The sequence below is a fragment of the Lepidochelys olivacea genome (assembly GCF_965140295.1).
Source record: "Lepidochelys olivacea isolate rLepOli2 genome assembly, chromosome: 6".
Classification (NCBI taxonomy): Eukaryota; Metazoa; Chordata; order Testudines; family Cheloniidae; genus Lepidochelys; species Lepidochelys olivacea.
In genome coordinates, this window is record NC_140416.1 from 56975809 (window position 1) to 56993752 (window position 17944).

General features: G+C 42.9%; 1 long non-coding RNA gene across 4 annotated transcripts in view; it reads right to left on the minus strand.

Annotated features, from left to right (window-relative positions):
* The window catches only part of LOC311523045, a 35075-nt gene extending 18555 nt beyond the window's left edge, over positions 1-16520 (minus strand). The window contains exons 1-5 of one of the 4 annotated variants that reach the window (XR_014712251.1): positions 16248-16520; positions 14911-15127; positions 14696-14794; positions 9788-9882; positions 1931-2032 (exon numbers count right to left, since the gene is read on the minus strand). This is a non-coding gene — a long non-coding RNA (uncharacterized lncRNA). The remainder of the gene's footprint in view (positions 1-1930; positions 2033-9787; positions 9883-14695; positions 14795-14910; positions 15128-16247) is intronic. The other 3 variants (XR_014712249.1, XR_014712250.1, XR_014712252.1) reach the window with 3 other exon arrangements.
* Between the last annotated feature and the right edge of the window lie 1424 nt (positions 16521-17944).

The window sequence follows — 17944 nt, forward strand, 5'->3', positions numbered from 1 at the left end:
TTCCTCCAAACTTCATTCACATCTAGATTTGGTTGCATATATGGTTAAGACCAGGCATCAGTCCATCTCAACACACTATTTAAGTGTGTGTGTGTGTACATACGTATACGTATATATACACTTGAATACTGTGACTTCGTAGGTGTTCAGCCAACTGTGGGGATTACAGCATGTTCAGCTGTGGGTAAAGCAGCCTCCACTACATGCCTCAGCAATGTTTCCATCATTGAGATGTACAGAGCAGCTGCTTGGATGTCTATTATACAGCATTATTCTCTGAGTGTGGTCTCTAGATCATGCCAGATTTGTGAGTGCAGTTTTACAGTCATTTTCACCTTTTGAAGGTCTCTACTGCTGGTTCATCTCACAAGACAAGCAATCAATATAGACATTCCTTAGTGGGGAAAAAGGTTACTATAGATTGCACATACCTCTCACCTTTTCCACTCTGTTTAATTTTTGATTAAGGATTACTCAGTGATAAGAGCTCAAGGATTGTAGGGGCCCCTTCCCCTTATGCCCTTGGAAATCAGCTCAAGCCTTTCTGATTTTAAATAACTTGCAGTAACAGTGCAATACCGCTAAGTCTGGCTGAGAGATCTATTTTCTGTTATATAAATATTCATACAAGCTTTTTACCACTAAGAGGGGCCTGTGCCACATAATGTCCAAGTGTTTCAAGGTGGCTGAGATAATATCTTTTGTTGCAGCAACTTCAGTTGGTGAAAGAGACAAGTTTATGAGCTACACAGAGCTCTTCAAGTATTTCAATCTAATTAATATTCATATTGAACTGTCCAAAGAATTGTCTCTGTTCTTTGCTTTCCTGGATTTGCCTGTTTTGGTTTACTGCTTTTTTTGCCTCCCTGTTGTTGTTCCTTGTCTTGTTATTGCGGAAGTCTTTTGCAAAATGACGACCAAAGCATGCTCTGAAAACACTTAGGCTGGGGATTAGTTTTATCTCATCCAGTCGGTTTTCTAGAAGTGGTGGTTCTTGGCCAAGATTCTTTGATCTCTGGTCCTCACAAGCTTTGTCCTGGACCTTGTTGGTTGCCTGTGGGTTGCGAATAAGGGATTGCTCCTTAAAGACCACATCTTAAAATATCTGAAGGCCTTAAATACTAAGACCTGGGAGCCTGTGACAGGTATGGAACAGTGATATGCTGTGTTCTTTTCAGTTTTCCCTGGAAAGAGTGTGGGCTCTCGTATCTTGTACAAGTTGCCACTTTTTAAAATTTCCTAGAGATTTTCATGGTGTGTGTGTTATAAAGTTATCCTTTATAACTCAAGTTTGTCTGTAAAGCAAGTTTAAGGGTTATCTCTTAGCCCCACTGCTGTATATGGGATTTTCACTCCATATAATAGTCAATGACCATACAAGGGGTGTGATGGGTTCGGTCACAGAGACCCCCTTGGGACGGTCACCTGATGTGCTGAAATTAGTATTGAGCCTGTTTTCCCTGCCAGCTTGGGACTTCCAGAATCCTGTCTTGTTGAGCCAGACACGCTAGCCAATTGCAGACCTAGGGTCTGGTCCACACCTCCAAAGCTGCAGACTTTAACAAAAAACTGCTCAGCAGGTTTCCTATCTCCGGCACCCAGACACCCAGCTCCCAATGGGATCCAAACCCCAAATAAATCTGTTTTACTCTGTATAAAGCTTATACAGGGTAAACTTATAAATTGTCTGCCCTCTATACATTGATAGCACTGATAGAGAGAGATGCAGAGTTGTTTGCTCCCCCAGGTATTAATCACTTAATCTGGGTTAATTAATAAACAAAAGTGATTTTATTAAGTATAAAAAGTAGGATTCAAGTGGTTTCAAGTAATAACGGACAGAACAAAGTAAGTCACAGAGCGAAATAAAGCAAAAACACGCAAGTCTAAGCCTAATACATTAAGAAACTGATTACAGATAATACCTCACCCTCAGAGATGTTCCAATAAGCTTCTTTCACAGACCTGACTCCTTCCTAGTCTGGGCCCAATCCTTTCCCCGGTACAGTCCCTGTTAGTTCCAACAGACATCCTAGGTGAAAAACAAGGGCTTTCTTATGACTGCACCTCCTTTGTTCTGTTCCACCCCCTTTTATAGCTTTGGCACAAGGCGGGAATCTTCTGTCTCTCTGGGTCCCACCCCTCCTTCTAAATGGAAAAGTACCAGATTTAAGATGGATTCCAGTATCAGGAGACATGATCACATGTCCTGTGAGACCCCAGCGTCCATTCTTCCTGGGCTGGCCCACACATACATAGGAAGGTTTTTAAGTAAGCAGAGCCATTTACAACCAATTGTCCTAGCCAATGGGAGCCATCAAGATTAGATTTGAGTAGTTTTAGGTGCAGTTAAGGATATAAGACTCTCCCTCCAGTCTTTAGTCATCTTAAAATGACATCTGAATATAGAACTGGCAGAACCAGCTCTGCAACATACATGGGACAGTGCTTGTGTATGCAGTGCACAGACACCTACATGGGAATGGACATTTGCAACACATCTGGAAGAACAACAGTTACAGAAAGGTTGGTAACTGTTTCTTCACTCTAGGGCGGGGAAGGGAAAAGGAACTGAATGAAGACTTATCTGGACAAACAGTCAGTGCCTGGCAGCTTGGGGTGTAAATCTACCTTGCACTAGCATGCCATGCACTATCTGTCCATGAACCCTGCTACCCTGCACTGAAAGTTCTCTCGTGGACTTTGATCTACACTGCTTTGAAACAGGAGAAGATCAAAGTGCACTAGAGCACTTTCAATGAAGGGCAGCATGGTCCACACAGACAGTTAGGGCATAAAATATTAGGGTTGGAAGGGACCTCAGGAGGTCATCTAGTCCAACCCCCTGCTCAAAGCAGGACCAATCCCCAACTCAATCATCCCAGCCAGGGCTTTGTCAGGCCTGACTTTAAAAACCTCTAAGGAAGGAGATTCCACCACCTCCTTAGGTAACTCATTCCAGTACTTCACCATGCTCCTAATGAAAAAGTTTTTCCTATCATCCAACCTAGACCTCCCCCACTGCAACTTGAGACCATTACTCCTTGTCCTGTCCTCTTCTACCACTGAGAACAGTCTAGATCCATCCTCTTTGGAACCCCCTTTCACGTAGTTGAAAGCAGCTATCAAATTCCCCCCCCCCCATTCTTCTGCAGACTAAATAATCCCAGGCCCCTCAGTCTCCCCTCATAAATCATGTGTTCCAGTGCCCTAATCATGTTTTCCAATTTTTTCACATCCTTGTAGTGTGGGGCCCCAAACTGGTCACAGTACTCCAGATGAGGCCTCACCAATGTCGAATAGAGGAGAACAATCACATCCCTCGATCTGCTGGCAATGCCTCTACTTATACATCCCAAAATGCCATTGGCCTTCTTGGCAACAAGGGCACACTGTTGACTCATATCCAGCTTCTCGTCCACTGTAACCCCTAGGTCCTTTTCTGCAGAACTGCTGCCTAGCTGCTTAGTTCCTAGTCTGTAGCAGTGCATGGGATTCTTCTGTCCTAAGTGCAGGACTCTGCACTTGTCCTTGTTGAACCTCATCAGATTTCTTTTGGCCCAATCCTCTATTTTGCCTAGGTCCCTCTGTATCCTATCCCTACTCTCCAGCATATCTAGCATGGCAAGCTAGTTCAAGGTAGTGCAAAGAAGCTTGGGGTGTAAATCTATCTGCCCATCCAGACAAGCCCCGAGGATGGTGCAAATTACAGAGGCAAGTGTGAATCTACTGTAAATAGTATGCACATTTGTGGTTTATGTAAATAGTGTATATTTGGAGACACCCTATTTAGAGCCATCTCTGACACCAGGAAATGCTGTGTACAATGTCATGTTGAGTTCCTTGGAAACATACACACAGTAATTCACATTGCTCCTCTGCTGTCACTCTGATGATGTAACAAAATGTGCCTCGTTTGTGTTTTTGTGGCTTTCCATGCCTCAGTGAAGACTGTTTAAAAAATAAATTCCAGTTGGCAACAATGAGAAGAGAACGGATGGTCTTCTGGTTAAAGTAAAGAATTGAAGGGAATGGAATCTACAATTCTCTACTCTCAGTGATGGGATTTGCCCTTAGCTGGGACATGATTTTCAGCATTCAGCCCCCCATGTATGTATGTATTATGATTGTCTTTAATCACATGATCACATACTCTTTCCCGCCCCTCCCCCCAAAGGACCTCCACCTTATTCAATGCACAGGAAAGACCTGCTCTGAGGATAAATGAGGATTGTGTACTAAAGGAGGCGGCTGTTGTGCAGTACCCCTGTCTCATTTTGTAGTAGAAATTGGAATATATGTATCACATTAGACGGGGCTTCAGGTTGAGAAAGGAAGGATTAATGATTTTTAGGCAATTGAATCTTGCCTTGGAGTACTGAACTCTATTCCTGCCTTTGCCACAGAGCTTCTATGTGATACTGGGCAAATCACGTAAACCAAAGAAGTTGCTAACTGTGTGTTCATTTTCTGAGTGCCCACCTTGAAACCCTGCAGCCTGATTTGCAGAAGTACTAAATATTCACAGCTGCAAGTGAAGTCAATCGCAGTTGTGCTTGAATATATTAAGTGCTATGAATGCTAAGTACTCTTAAAAATCATGTCCTAGGCCCCTCAAATCAGGCACCCAAAATTAGTGGATCCTTTTGACTTTAAACTTTCTCTGTGTCAGCTGCCCATCGGTAAAATAGGGATAGTACCACCACCCCATCTCACAGGGTTTTATAAAGATTAATTAATGTAATTAATGCTTGTGCAGAAGCACTCAGATCCTATAGAAAAGCCCAGGAAGAAATTAATAATTCTGTCTTCAGAGCAGGATTTGAATAGCATGCAGTAAATAAGGCCTTTGGTCACATATTGGACAATGCCAATAAAACAAAACATTGAAAAGCCACTCATTAATTGAACATCTATCTTGTGGACTGAATGAGGCATGTGATCATGTAATTAAAGACTATACCATAAATTCTCAAGGGGGCTCTTCCTACCTTGATAATGATTTTTAAATAGTTTTGTGTGTTTAATTTCCTAGCTTTTTAAAAAAGCAAACTGAAAAAACAAATGTCATATGTGGTGGTATACTGACACCCACATGGTTCATCAGCAGGAGTGGAACCTTTAGATCCATCACACAGACCTTTGTCATGAATGAAGTAACTGATATAGATCTTCACTAGGGGGAGATGAGATGCACACTTCACCAGTGAGTTTTTCACATATTTCCTGACAGCAGAGGAATGATGAGATTCAGGAATTTTGGATTCCATTCCAGACTCTGAAGAGGAGTGTGGCGTGCTCTAGTAGGCAGACTCTTATCCATTTTCCCGAGGCTTGATCCCTTCTGCCCCATCCCCTCCAACCTGTCCCAGTCCTGTCTCTTCCCCCACTCCAATTCTCTTTGCCTATCTAGTCTCAGTCTTCACTCCCCAGGCATTCAGGCACTCCAGACTCTGCATCCCACCCAAACTCCTTATGCTCAGTCTCCTTGCCCTGCCAGTCACAGTTCTTCCCTCCTCACTCCTTGTCCAGTTTTGTCTTTCCCCACCTCGCTACTGGCTACCAGTCCAAGTTTCCCTCCTTTGGCTCCTTGTTCAATCTGTCTCCCCGTCTCCTTGTCCCAGTCTCATTTCTCTCCCCACATCCCAACTCCTTGCCAGATCTCTCTCTCTCTCTTCATTTCCCTGCCCCTGTTCTCCCCCCCTCCATTGGTTCCTAGTCTCCTTAGCCAGCGAGTCCCAGTCTCTGCCCAGTTCCTCACTTGACCTCAGTGTTCTTTTCCCAATCAGTCACAGTTCCCCCCACAAATCCCAGTCAGTTTCTCTCCCCCACCTCTTCAATCCCAGTCTCACTACACTCCTCCCAATCTACTTCTCCTCCCCTCCCCCCCACTATTCTCATTCCTTCTACATTCACATCAGATAGTTTACTCTTCCATGCTGCCTGGGTCCCAGTAATGGGATGTGGGGGAGTGTCAAAGGAGAGAGAGAGACCCTGCTCTTATTTCTGGTGCCAGCTCCACTCCACTCCACCTGAGGAAAGCTAGGAAGAAGCAGTCTCTACAGCAAAACTCCTTGTGAGCCGGTTAGCCCAGGGATGGAGCATGCTCGGGTGCTCTGGGAATGACACATGAGCAGTCTAGTCAGCACTGGGAACTATGAGAGGTTCACACATGTTCAACAAAGATGGACTCTGGAGATTTTTAATGTTAAGATCTAGCTTATCTGAGTGTGTATAAACTGCAATTTTTCATAGACTTCTAAATTGTCCAAATGTGGATGGATTTTCACATCCCTGGTGCAAAGGTCACCTCTCCCCCTGTGCCAAATTTCAAGTCCCTGTTCCAAAGCAGGAAGTGCTAGAACTGTTATAAGAAAAGGTCTCAAGAATTTTTTAAGATCGGGCAAAACATATTTTTCCCTAGCCTCATTCTCAGAACTGAACCATTTTGGCTGAAATGTAAAATATATAAGCTGGAGACAGATGAAAGCCTTCAATTTTTTAAAAAAGTCTGTGATTTATGTTAGTAATTCAAATTTTATTGATCGTGCTTGTCCTGGAAAAGAGTATGGATTACTGGACAATGACTAGGTTATGATATCAACTATCAAGCAAGTGCAACCTGAATGAGGGATGAAATTCTTCCTATTCACACCCCTACTCCATATTTTTCACTTCTCCATGTAAGACTTCCAGGAAAACAGGAGAAACTAGACTTGATATTCTTAATATTTCTAAGCTAAAAAGTAAACTAAAACAAAAAAAAGGTTTCAAGCCTTCTTTATCCATTGTAAACAAGGGTAACACTTCCCCACCCCCTTTCTTTAACTCCCTGTAAACTTTCCTACCCGCTGATGTTTCATAGTTACTGGATTAGCCTCCCTACTCTGGGGTTATCTTTCTGCCATGAGGGGGTCAGAATGGGGAAAGCACAGGACAGTCCACGTGGAAGTGAAAGAGAATCCTAAAAGCAGAAGATATGAGTACCATTACATATTTGTGGACGTTGAGGCCTATCCTAGAAGAACTGTTGTAATTGAAGATAATAGATAGTACCTTGGTTCTTTCACTGTGACAGTTCTTGAAGAGGGCTGAATGATGTGCAGTCAGTGTACAAATGAATGCTGAGTGATGCAGCATACCATCTACAATTTTGCAATCTTACTCCCTTACTTACATCCATGGAATCTCACTGAAGGTAGTAGGGTGGCACAGGTGTAACTGGGGCCAGTAGAGAATTGGTCACTATCAGTGTATTTATAATGGAAGTATAATAGGATTTGAAGTGAATCAAATTTTAAAATAGTGTCATCCTTTATGGCAAAAAGGCATGATAGGACAGAAATCATTGTACAATTAATTTAATGCTGGATAGTATTTCCACGCACAACCCCTAATATTGTCTTCCAACATTTCAAAATTATTTTCTTTTGTTTATATTTCACAACAGCACTTCAATAAAGAATGATATACCAAAAAACCCCTCAGTCTTCTGATTTACAAGTGTAATTGAGCTCATGGCTTGCTGGCTGGTTATCTGTGATTTTAGGACACTGTTTATTGCCAACATCTACACCTGTCACCAAAAGCAGGCGCTGGATGTTGTCTTCTCTAAATCAGGAGCTAATGGATGATGTTGGTCTTTACTTTCTCTCAACCTTTCACCAGTTCATGCTGTTTCAGTATACTCTGCTGATGTAGAACTCTGTAAGCCCTGATTAGACACAAGTGAGGACATCTCAATGACAGCTTTCGTTCCCCTAAAATAGGGGTCTGTGACTGGAAAAGCACTTCACAGATATCAGTGAGGTTATTTCTAATCCAAACTGGACCCTCCCGCTGGAATTCACTAGGGATTGTGTCATTTGCAGAAGAGATAGACGTGTTTTATTTCAGGGTCTGGAACTCCTACTTTAAGACAGTATGTAACTGACATTTTCTCCCTCTCCTGAATATATTTGTGGCTTTTATTTCTTGTTTGGAAGAAACACTGTAGTATAAAATAGTTTAAAGGACATTGTAAATTAATTTGCTATTTTCCAGTTGTCTTTTTTTATTTGAATGGATGAAATGAATGTTATACAATAAATTTAAAAAACAAACAAGCAAACAACCTATCCTCCCCCTATACTTAGTGTTCTCTGAGGTGATCTGACTCATTCCACGGGCGTGTCCACCACAGGGTCTGGAATTTATCTTCCTAGATATCCTGAGGAAACAACCTAAACAACTACAATACCACCTTCCCATAGGGAATAGGGCCTGCAGGCAATGCATGCTGGGATTAATTTAACCACCTACTATGTCAGTACTATGTACTAATTAATTATGCATTTCCATAAAGTATAATTTAGAAGGTAAGCTATCCAAATAATTACCAATCAATAAAGACATTTTGCAAACATTTTCTGAGATCCAGAGGATCTGCTCGTGCCAGATTGGGTACTCTGTCTCATTGTTAAACTCCTTTCAGATACTTTTGGTCAAATCTGTGCTTATTTTCATTTGAATGTCACCAATGACAATCACGGAGCTTTTGCTGGTGTAATTTAGGGCAGAAAGATGGGGGTGGAGGGTAGACCTTCGGCTAGTATAAATCATCGTGGCTCTACCAAAGTCAAAGGAGCTACTCTGATTTATACCAATGGAGAATCTCACCCTGAACGAAGCACTTAATCCATAAAGGGAGGTCACTTGAGGAGATCAGAAGAGAGACTAAGCAAAAAGTAAAGGAATTTAAAACTATTTTGAACAGGCATGTAATTTTATTCCTGTAACTTTGTTTCCTGCGTGCAGCAATATCACCTGGTACTGGGAAGATCTTGCAAACTTATCTGTGTCAGGCTGGTGAATACTTGGACATTGAAAACTTAGGACTTAGCTATAGTAGGGATATTTGTATCAGCATAGCTGTGCTAGGGCAAACTCCCTGTGTAGATATGCTACTCCAATATGATATGGGACTTGCACTGGTGTAGTTTACCCTGTATTTAAACTGGGTTAAGCCACACAAGTGCATCGAATCTGGGGGCTTGCACCAGTGTAGCTACATTGATTAAAAAATACTCCCAGTGCAAACCGGCCCTTAGATGAGTCAAGGAACAATTACATATGTAACAGGAAGGGATGTTGGTGTTTGAGTAAATAACCCCCTTCCCTTTGAGGCAGCCCTACTCCATTACCCCAGCATGGTTCTGTGGGGCACTGTGCTGTCTTTTGGATGAGATGTAAATTTGAAGTCCTGATTATTTGTTGCCATTCAAAATTTTATGGAACTTTTTCCAAGACTTGATGTTATCTGTGGTGTCCTGGCCAAATTTCATCACTAATGACAACATTCCACCTCCTTAAATTTGCACTGCAGTTGACAACTGTGCTTCTTTGTCCTTCCTGTTGTATGGTGTTGTGCACACTTAAACACCTTCTGTGTTCCACCAATGGCAGGCGAAAGGATTTATTAGTTTATATTAGTAAAATATTTTTTGAGCCTGAGGGAATTTTTTTTCTTCTTTAGCTCAGGATAACTTAGCTCAGTTACAGTATTTCTCCCCTTTAGTTTATGGGAAGGATTAATTAGCAGTGGCCTTTGAATTAGAAAGCAGCCCTGTCCAGTGTAGGTCATGATATTTCTCTGTGATTTATATTTACTGCACTGTTAGAACATAAGTGATGTTTCCAGCAGGGACTGTCAAACAATCAGTTCACACATAACCTGGGACTATTTCTGCTACATAAGCAAAGTGGGCTAAAACTAGAACAGGAATTGAATCAAATCCAGGATGCTTACCTTATTCCTCAATGCTATCGCCACAAGATACTATTTCAGACTTTGAGGACCAGGAAAAGCTGAACCCTTCCACAAATGCCCTACAGGAATTGGTTCTAATGAAAAAGAAAAATAATTTTCTCTATTACCATGATGTACCTGTCCTACTTTTATGCTGAAAAGATCACCTTGCATCATCTTTCAGATGCACTGTACCAGAACATATATTTATTTTGTTGTTGTATTGGGTGCCATACTTTACACTAGCAGATGTGTTCATCCACAGATGAGGTAAATATCCAATTTACAAGGACAAGGAATTTTTCTTAATGACTGCACACGCAGTAGTTTACTATAATTTTTTCTTTATAGAAAATTAAATGCAAACACCTACATTAGTACAACAAAATATGAAGATTTGATATAAAAGTCTAGGTTCTGACAACCTTACCTTGGCCATTGTGCGTAGACTGCATGTATTGAGGTATATATTTAACCGCATAAAGAATTATCAAAAAAGTGTATGTAATATGGGTTAATTCCTTTTGAAGTGGGAACCTGACCTTTAAATTCTTGAGTACTCTATCCTGTCTAGTTTTAAATGACAAAAGCAATATTAAGACTTCCTTGTTAGGAAATTTATTCCTGATACCTATATATTTTCTTTGCTCAATAATAGAGGACATGGTGTAAGACAAATTTCTTCATTCATTTTTCTTTTTTTGAACTTAGACTGAGGGTACTTATCGGTAAGTGGGGATGAGGTGAATTTTACCATTTGTTTAGTATATGCACACAGATATATCATGAGGTGATCCGATGGAAACTTAGGGCTTGTCTACACTGGCACTTTACAGCGCTGCAACTTTGTCGCTCAGGGTTGCGAAAAAACACTCCTCCTGAGCGCTGCAAGTTTCAGCGCTGTAAAGTGCCAGTGAAGGCAGTGCACAGGCACTGGGAGCCGTGCTCCCAGCACTGGGAGCTATTCCCCGCGTAGGGTTGGGTTTTAGAGCGCTGGGAGACAGGTCTCCCAGAGCTTTGCCATGGCTACACAAGACACATTAAAGCGCTGCCGCAGCCAGCACTTTAACATTGCTAGTGAAGACATGCCCTTATTCTCATTACTTCTAGTTATAATACTGTGGATAATCCTAAACAATTCCTGCCCCTTCTTAGTGTTTAATAATGCTTTGCCCTTCTCTAGCCTCATTTGTCTAAGAATCTCAAAGCATTTACAAACATTAATTTAGCCTCAAAAAGCCCCTGTGAGTTGAGTATTTACTGGTGAGGAAATAGAGGCACTTAAGGTCTGATCCTGCACTCACTGAAGTAAATGGTGGCATTCCTATTGACTTCAATAGGATGGAGCCCTGAGCATGTCTGTGGCAGAGACAAGAACACATTTTTTTTTTTTTACTCTCTCTTTTGCCTCAACCACAAGAGCATCTTTACATCCTTCAAATGCCAGTACACACTTACATCTCTTAATCTCTTCGTTATTTTAATATTTGCTCTTTTCAGGGAAATTGTGAAGTGTAGAGGATGGCTTCCTCCCTCCCTCCTCCTCCTGCTTCATACTTACCTGGGACATAGTGCTTTAGTTGCTAATACTGTAAACTAATCATTTATATTTAAGGTGCCCACCAATGCTTGTACACAGAGGACCAAATATCCATTATTGTTATAAAAAGGACCAATTTTTCTTTAGATGGTGTTTATTCCACTCAGGACTGTTTGGGACTAATGTACTGTTGGTTCCAAGCAGTAACTCATATGACCTATAATTATTCTGAAGAATCAGTTAGGGGGATCACTGCAGGGAAGCAATTATTCTCTTGGCAACATAAGTTTGCCCCCTCAGTAAAAAGTTTATATATTCCAAAGTAAATGTCTTTCATGCTGCTTAGCTAAGTTCATTTGCTACTGCCTGCAATATGACAGGTTTCAGAGTAACAGCCGTGTTAGTCTGTATTCGCAAAAAGAAAAGGAGTACTTGTGGCACCTTAGAGACTAACCAATTTATTAGAGCATAAGCTTTCGTGAGCTACAGCTCACTTCATCAGATGCATATCGTGGAAACTGCAGCAGACTTTATATATACACAGAGAATATGAACCAATACCTCCTCCCACCCCACTGTCCTGCTGGTAATAGCTTATCTAAAGTGATCATCAGGTGGGCCATTTCCAGCACAAATCCAGGTTTTCTCACCCTCCACCCCCCCACACAAATTCACTCTCCTGCTGGTGATAGCCCATCCAAAGTGACAACTCTTTACACAATGTGCATGACAATCAAGTTGGGCTATTTCCTGCACAAATCCAGGTTTTCTCACATCCCCCCCACCCCCATACACACACAAACTCACTCTCCTGCTGGTAATAGCTCATCCAAACTGACCACTCTTCAAGTTTAAATCCAAGTTAAACCAGAACATCTGGGGGGTGGGGGATAGGAAAAAACAAGAGGAAACAGGCTACCTTGCATAATGACTTAGCCACTCCAAGTCTCTATTTAAGCCTAAATTAATAGTATCCAATTTGCAAATGAATTCCAATTCAGCAGTTTCTCGCTGGAGTCTGGATTTGAAGTTTTTTTGTTTTAAGATAGCGACCTTCATGTCTGTGATTGCGTGACCAGAGAGATTGAAGTGTTCTCCGACTGGTTTATGAATGTTATAATTCTTGACATCTGATTTGTGTCCATTTATTCCTACCTGCATGCCTCCAGCTTTCACCCTGACCACACCACACGATCCATCGTCTACAGCCAAGCTCTGCGATACAACCGCATTTGCTCCAACCCCTCAGACAGAGACAAACACCTACAAGATCTCTGTCAAGCTTTCTTACAACTACAATACCCACCTGCAGAAGTAAAGAAACAGATTGATAGAGCCAGAAGAGTTCCCAGAAGTTACCTACTACAGGACAGGCCTAACAAAGAAAATAACAGAATGCCACTAGCCGTCACCTTCAGCCCCCAACTAAAACCCCTCCAACGCATTATTAAGGATCTACAACCTATCCTAAAGGATGACCCAACACTCTCACAAATCTTGGGAGACAGGCCAGTCCTTGCCTACAGGCAGCCCCGCAACCTGAAGCAAATACTCACCAACAACCACATACCACACAACAGAACCACTAACCCAGGAACTTATCCTTGCAACAAAGCCCGTTGCCAATTGTGCCCACATATCTATTCAGGGAACACCATCACAGGGCCTAATAACATCAGCCACGCTATCAGAGGCTCGTTCACCTGCACATCCACCAATGTGATATATGCCATCATGTGCCAGCAATGCCCCTCTGCCATGTACATTGGTCAAACTGGACAGTCTCTACGTAAAAGAATAAATGGACACAAATCAGATGTCAAGAATTATAACATTCATAAACCAGTCGGAGAACACTTCAATCTCTCTGGTCACGCAATCACAGACATGAAGGTCGCTATGTTAAAACAAAAAAACTTCAAATCCAGACTCCAGCGAGAAACTGCTGAATTGGAATTCATTTGCAAATTGGATACTATTAATTTAGGCTTAAATAGAGACTTGGAGTGGCTAAGTCATTATGCAAGGTAGCCTGTTTCCTCTTGTTTTTTCCTACCCCCCCCCCACAGATGTTCTGGTTTAACTTGGATTTAAACTTGAAGAGTGGTCAGTTTGGATGAGCTATTACCAGCAGGAGAGTGAGTTTGTGTGTGTATGGGGGTAGGGGGGGATGTGAGAAAACCTGGATTTGTGCAGGAAATAGCCCAACTTGATTGTCATGCACATTGTGTAAAGAGTTGTCACTTTGGATGGGCTATCACCAGCAGGAGAGTGAATTTGTGTGGGGGGGTGGATGGTGAGAAAACCTGGATTTGTGCTGGAAATGGCCCACCTGATGATCACTTTAGATAAGCTATTACCAGCAGGACAGTGGGGTGGGAGGAGGTATTGGTTCATATTCTCTGTGTATATATAAAGTCTGCTGCAGTTTCCACGATACGCATCTGATGAAGTGAGCTGTAGCTCACGAAAGCTTATGCTCTAATAAATTGGTTAGTCTCTAAGGTGCCACAAGTACTCCTTTTCTGCCTGCAATATGTTGATTCTCCTAGAGGACCTTAGTTTATCCATCTCATCTTCCCGGTAGCAGTGCTAATGTGTCCAACTGGATGCAGTGCTGAAAGCCTCCTTATGTATATTATAGCTAATACTAAGAAAAGGGTACTTATGTCACTTCTGCCTAAAATATTTGGAAGCTCTTTTTACCTGGACAGTTTTCTCCTTTAGGTTCTCTTTTATTGAGTAATATTACTGTAAGGGTTCTGAATACAATGACAAACTCATCTTAATAAGGGACTGTATTATCTGACGTGTTTGTACAGCATGTAACACAAAGGGGCCATGGTGGGAGTGTGCACATCCTAAGACATTTTTAATTAGTTGCAATGTAACTCTGGTCACACCATCAGAAACTAATCAGTTATGAGTAAGTAACAAAAAGAGGCTAGGTTTCAGAGTAACAGCCATGTTAGTCTGTATTCGCAAAAAGAAAAGGAGTACTTGTGGCACCTTAGAGACTAAGCAATTTATTTGAGCATAAGCTTTCGTGAGCTACAGCTCACTTCATGCTGTAGCTCACAAAAGCTTATGCTCAAATAAATTGGTTAGTCTCTAAGGTGCCAAAAGTACTCCTTTTCTTTTTGCAAAAAGAGGCTAAGGTGTCAATTCATGGCCTCAGAGTAGTAGTCAGGGAGCCTTAATTTCTTTGTCAATTGTACACCAGCCTAAAATATGTCAAGGGTTCAACACAAAGAGAAGCTCTTAGGAGAAGCCATAAAGAACCCATCTTTTCTCTCTAGTACAACACTGAAGGTTTAACTAGGATGAAACCCTAAAACAGCAGCATTTGTCTTACCACTCCACCTCACCTCAGCTTTCCAGGACGGCTGCAGGTGTCAGCATTTCAGTGTGATTTTCAGGATTTAGACACAGGAAGAGGATTCCCTCCAGCTATTATTTTCTTAGTTCTGTAGTACGGCAGAGATTGGATAGGAACTCATTACGATATCAAATTTATTTTGACACCTTCTTATGTAGAGCTATCAGCTCCGACTTGGCAGTAAGGGCCATTTAGGAGGGTCACCTTGAGATGAAGAACAAGATGTCTCTGTGCTTGTCTCCCCCCGCCCCCGCTTACTGTGCGAGGCAGTAGCCCATCTCTGGAACCCTGAGGAGGCTCCCACAGGAGGCTGTCGCTTGTCGCTAGAATCTTGCAGAGGGCTCCATGAGGAGGCTGTCCCATTGCTGGAATCCTTTCTGGGCCCCGATGGCTGCCAGCTGCAGTCCCTTGGCCCCTGGGGCTGAAACAAAAATAGCTTTATTCATAATACAAGCTGTTGCTTTAAATTATAAGGGATTTCCTGATCCTGCTTGCGGTCTAGGAGGCTCTACAGGGAAGTGTGCAATCTGGGTCTTCTGCAGTCTGCAAAGAGCCGTTGTACAGCACAGTGGGGTGAACTGTGCCAGTTTGCCTTACTGAGCAGTCTGCTTTCTGTGTTTTTGGTTCTTGAGTGTTTAACTTTCTGGATTTTAACAAATAGTGTTACGTTGCAATCTTCCGGAAAAAGTATCTTGTGTTTTTACCTAACATATCTGGTTGCATGCTGACTCTAACATCCCGTTCCATCCCCACAAAGGGGATGGGAAAAGAGACAAATGGTTAGGTTGAAGTTATGCTTCAGAATGTGAAATATACAGGAAATTAAGTATCAGAGGGGTAACCGTGTTAGTCTGTATCCACAAAAACAAGGAGGAGTCTGGTGGCATCTTAAAGACTAACAGATTTATTTGGGCATAAGCTTTTGCGGGTAAAGCTTATGCCCAAATAAATCTGTTAGTCTTTAAGATGCCACTGGACTCCTCACAGGAAATTAAGCAGATTTGGATCCCAGCAGGTCTGTTACTAGCCCATGAGTGATAATCAACTTCAAACTGTTACTAAGATGAACCTTCTCTGTATCTCAGTTTCCATCTCCTTCATTGTCTAGCACCAGCCATGGGCACCTGGAAACCTTGACTACAGGAACAATCAATGCAAGAAGGGTTTAAAGTGGAGGCTGTTTTCTGCATCTCCTGCTGGGTGGAAAAGTCCCGACCCGTTTTCAAGCGTTGAGGGCCACGTTACGTATCTCCCCAAGGGAGAGCATTTAGGTATTGGTGGGTTTAGGGGCCAAGCTTGGTGGGGCATTGGGGGCGGGGACCCCAGCTTTCTTGTCTGCAGCATTAGCAGGGGCCTTGACTATTTTTGATCTGAAAGGGGGGGAGGGGGGCTGGAGTGTCCGACGCGGCTGCTCGAACGGCCTCTCCCGTGGAGGTCGCGCCCCGCTCTCCTCGTTCACTTTGCGCAGCCCCTCTAGTTCTCACGAGTCGGCCCCGCCCCGCCCCGCCCCGCCGCACGCACGCACGCACGCACGCACAGACCCGCGCTCCGGCGTGAGCCGCGGCCGCCCGCTTGCCGCGCTGTCGTCTAGGCGCATGCGCAGCCCCCGTTTCTGCGGTCCTCGGGGTAGGGCTTGGAGTACTGCTTGGCTGCGGTCTGTCGCCCAGGGGGGCGCGCGCTATCTCCAGGCGTGGCCGGGCTCCTCACCGGGGGCGGGAGGGGGAAGCCCAGGGCCAGCCCCTTAGTCAGGCTCGCCCGTCCCAAGGAGGCTGAGCGCGGTGAGGACGCAACCGTCTTGCTTCCCGCTCCCTGGCCAGCTTCCCGCCCTTCCTGGGGCGCTCACGCGGGGCCCCGCCCTGCCCCTCCCGCTGGGGGACGTGCCTGGCCCGCCCGGCTTTAATGGTGCCATTGACGACAGTGGACGTTGGACTCAGCCACCTAAATAGCATGGTGATAAGTGCTTTAGAAATACAGATAGACTATAGGATATATAAATAGATACGTTCCTTAATTTCTGGATGAATTTTAAATGGACTATATATTGTGTTTCATGAGTAGTGTCCAAAGTAAAAGGCCACCAATAAGAACAAAGAAATGCTTCACTCTCTCCTTGACAATATTTAATAGAAAGTAGACTGCACAGGAACTTTACCTCTGTATTGTAAAAATCATTGCTTTATCTAAGAGTTTTAAATAGAAGAAGGGAGTGAATGAAAGGGGAGTTGTTGTCGCGGGGGGGGGGACGCAACTCCCCAGACATTGAGAGTGACCACAGGATGTCAGTCTTGCTTTGCAGTCTGACTTGGAAGCATAGAGATGATTGCACACAGGAGGCCGTTTGTCAGAAAATTTGTCACAGATTTTTCTATGTAGTTCCAGTGCTGGAAGTAGTCTGTGGTGAATGGTGGTAGTGGAATGTGGGTATGATATTTTCCTAGCTAGCTAGGTTTGTGACGTGTGGGTAGACATGCCACGTGGCATGTCAGTCAGTGCTTAAACAAGCATCAAGCATTTTTCAGTGTCTGAGGAGCTGCCAGCATTTGGGTGTTAAAATCAATATTTTGCTTTATGAAACTCAACTATATTATGATGGCTATTTATTTTAACCCATTTGGATCACTATTAAATTTGCCCCCTATTATTGTTTGAGAATTTGACAAGCAAATGCTATTTCATGTTTGCCCTGTCATGGAACTGCATTATCTTAAGAAGAGCCACTAAAAATTGTATAGGTAACCCATCCCAATTTGGTTTTGTACTCCAGAAACTAAAAATCTAAAAGCAGCAGCTCAACCAACTTAGTTAAAGGAGACTATGCACTAGCTATCATTAGTTTCTAGACTTCACATGTACTAGACGGTGAGGCCCTCCAGGCACAGAGCAGGCTTGTCTGTCTTTTTATCTTACGCCATTTGAAAGTACTATCACTGGTACCTAAGTTATCTGAGTTTTGTATTCTGACATTTATATAGTGGAATTTCATGAAGATGTTGTGTAGGTACAAACACATATCTCTGATGAAAGTGTCAAGGGAAATGCATTTCTTGCAACTGCTGATGGAGCTGTCATAGTGAGTGAACATCCCCTTGTCTTTCATAAAATCAGTATGAGTATAGTCAGCAGATAAGAATTCGGTGGGAAAGTGCCATCTTCTTCAGGACTGTGAGTTAGTTTTGTGAGTTTTTTTTTTTTTAATCTTGCGCTAAAATGTAGCATGAGTTTACTACTTCTCCAAAAC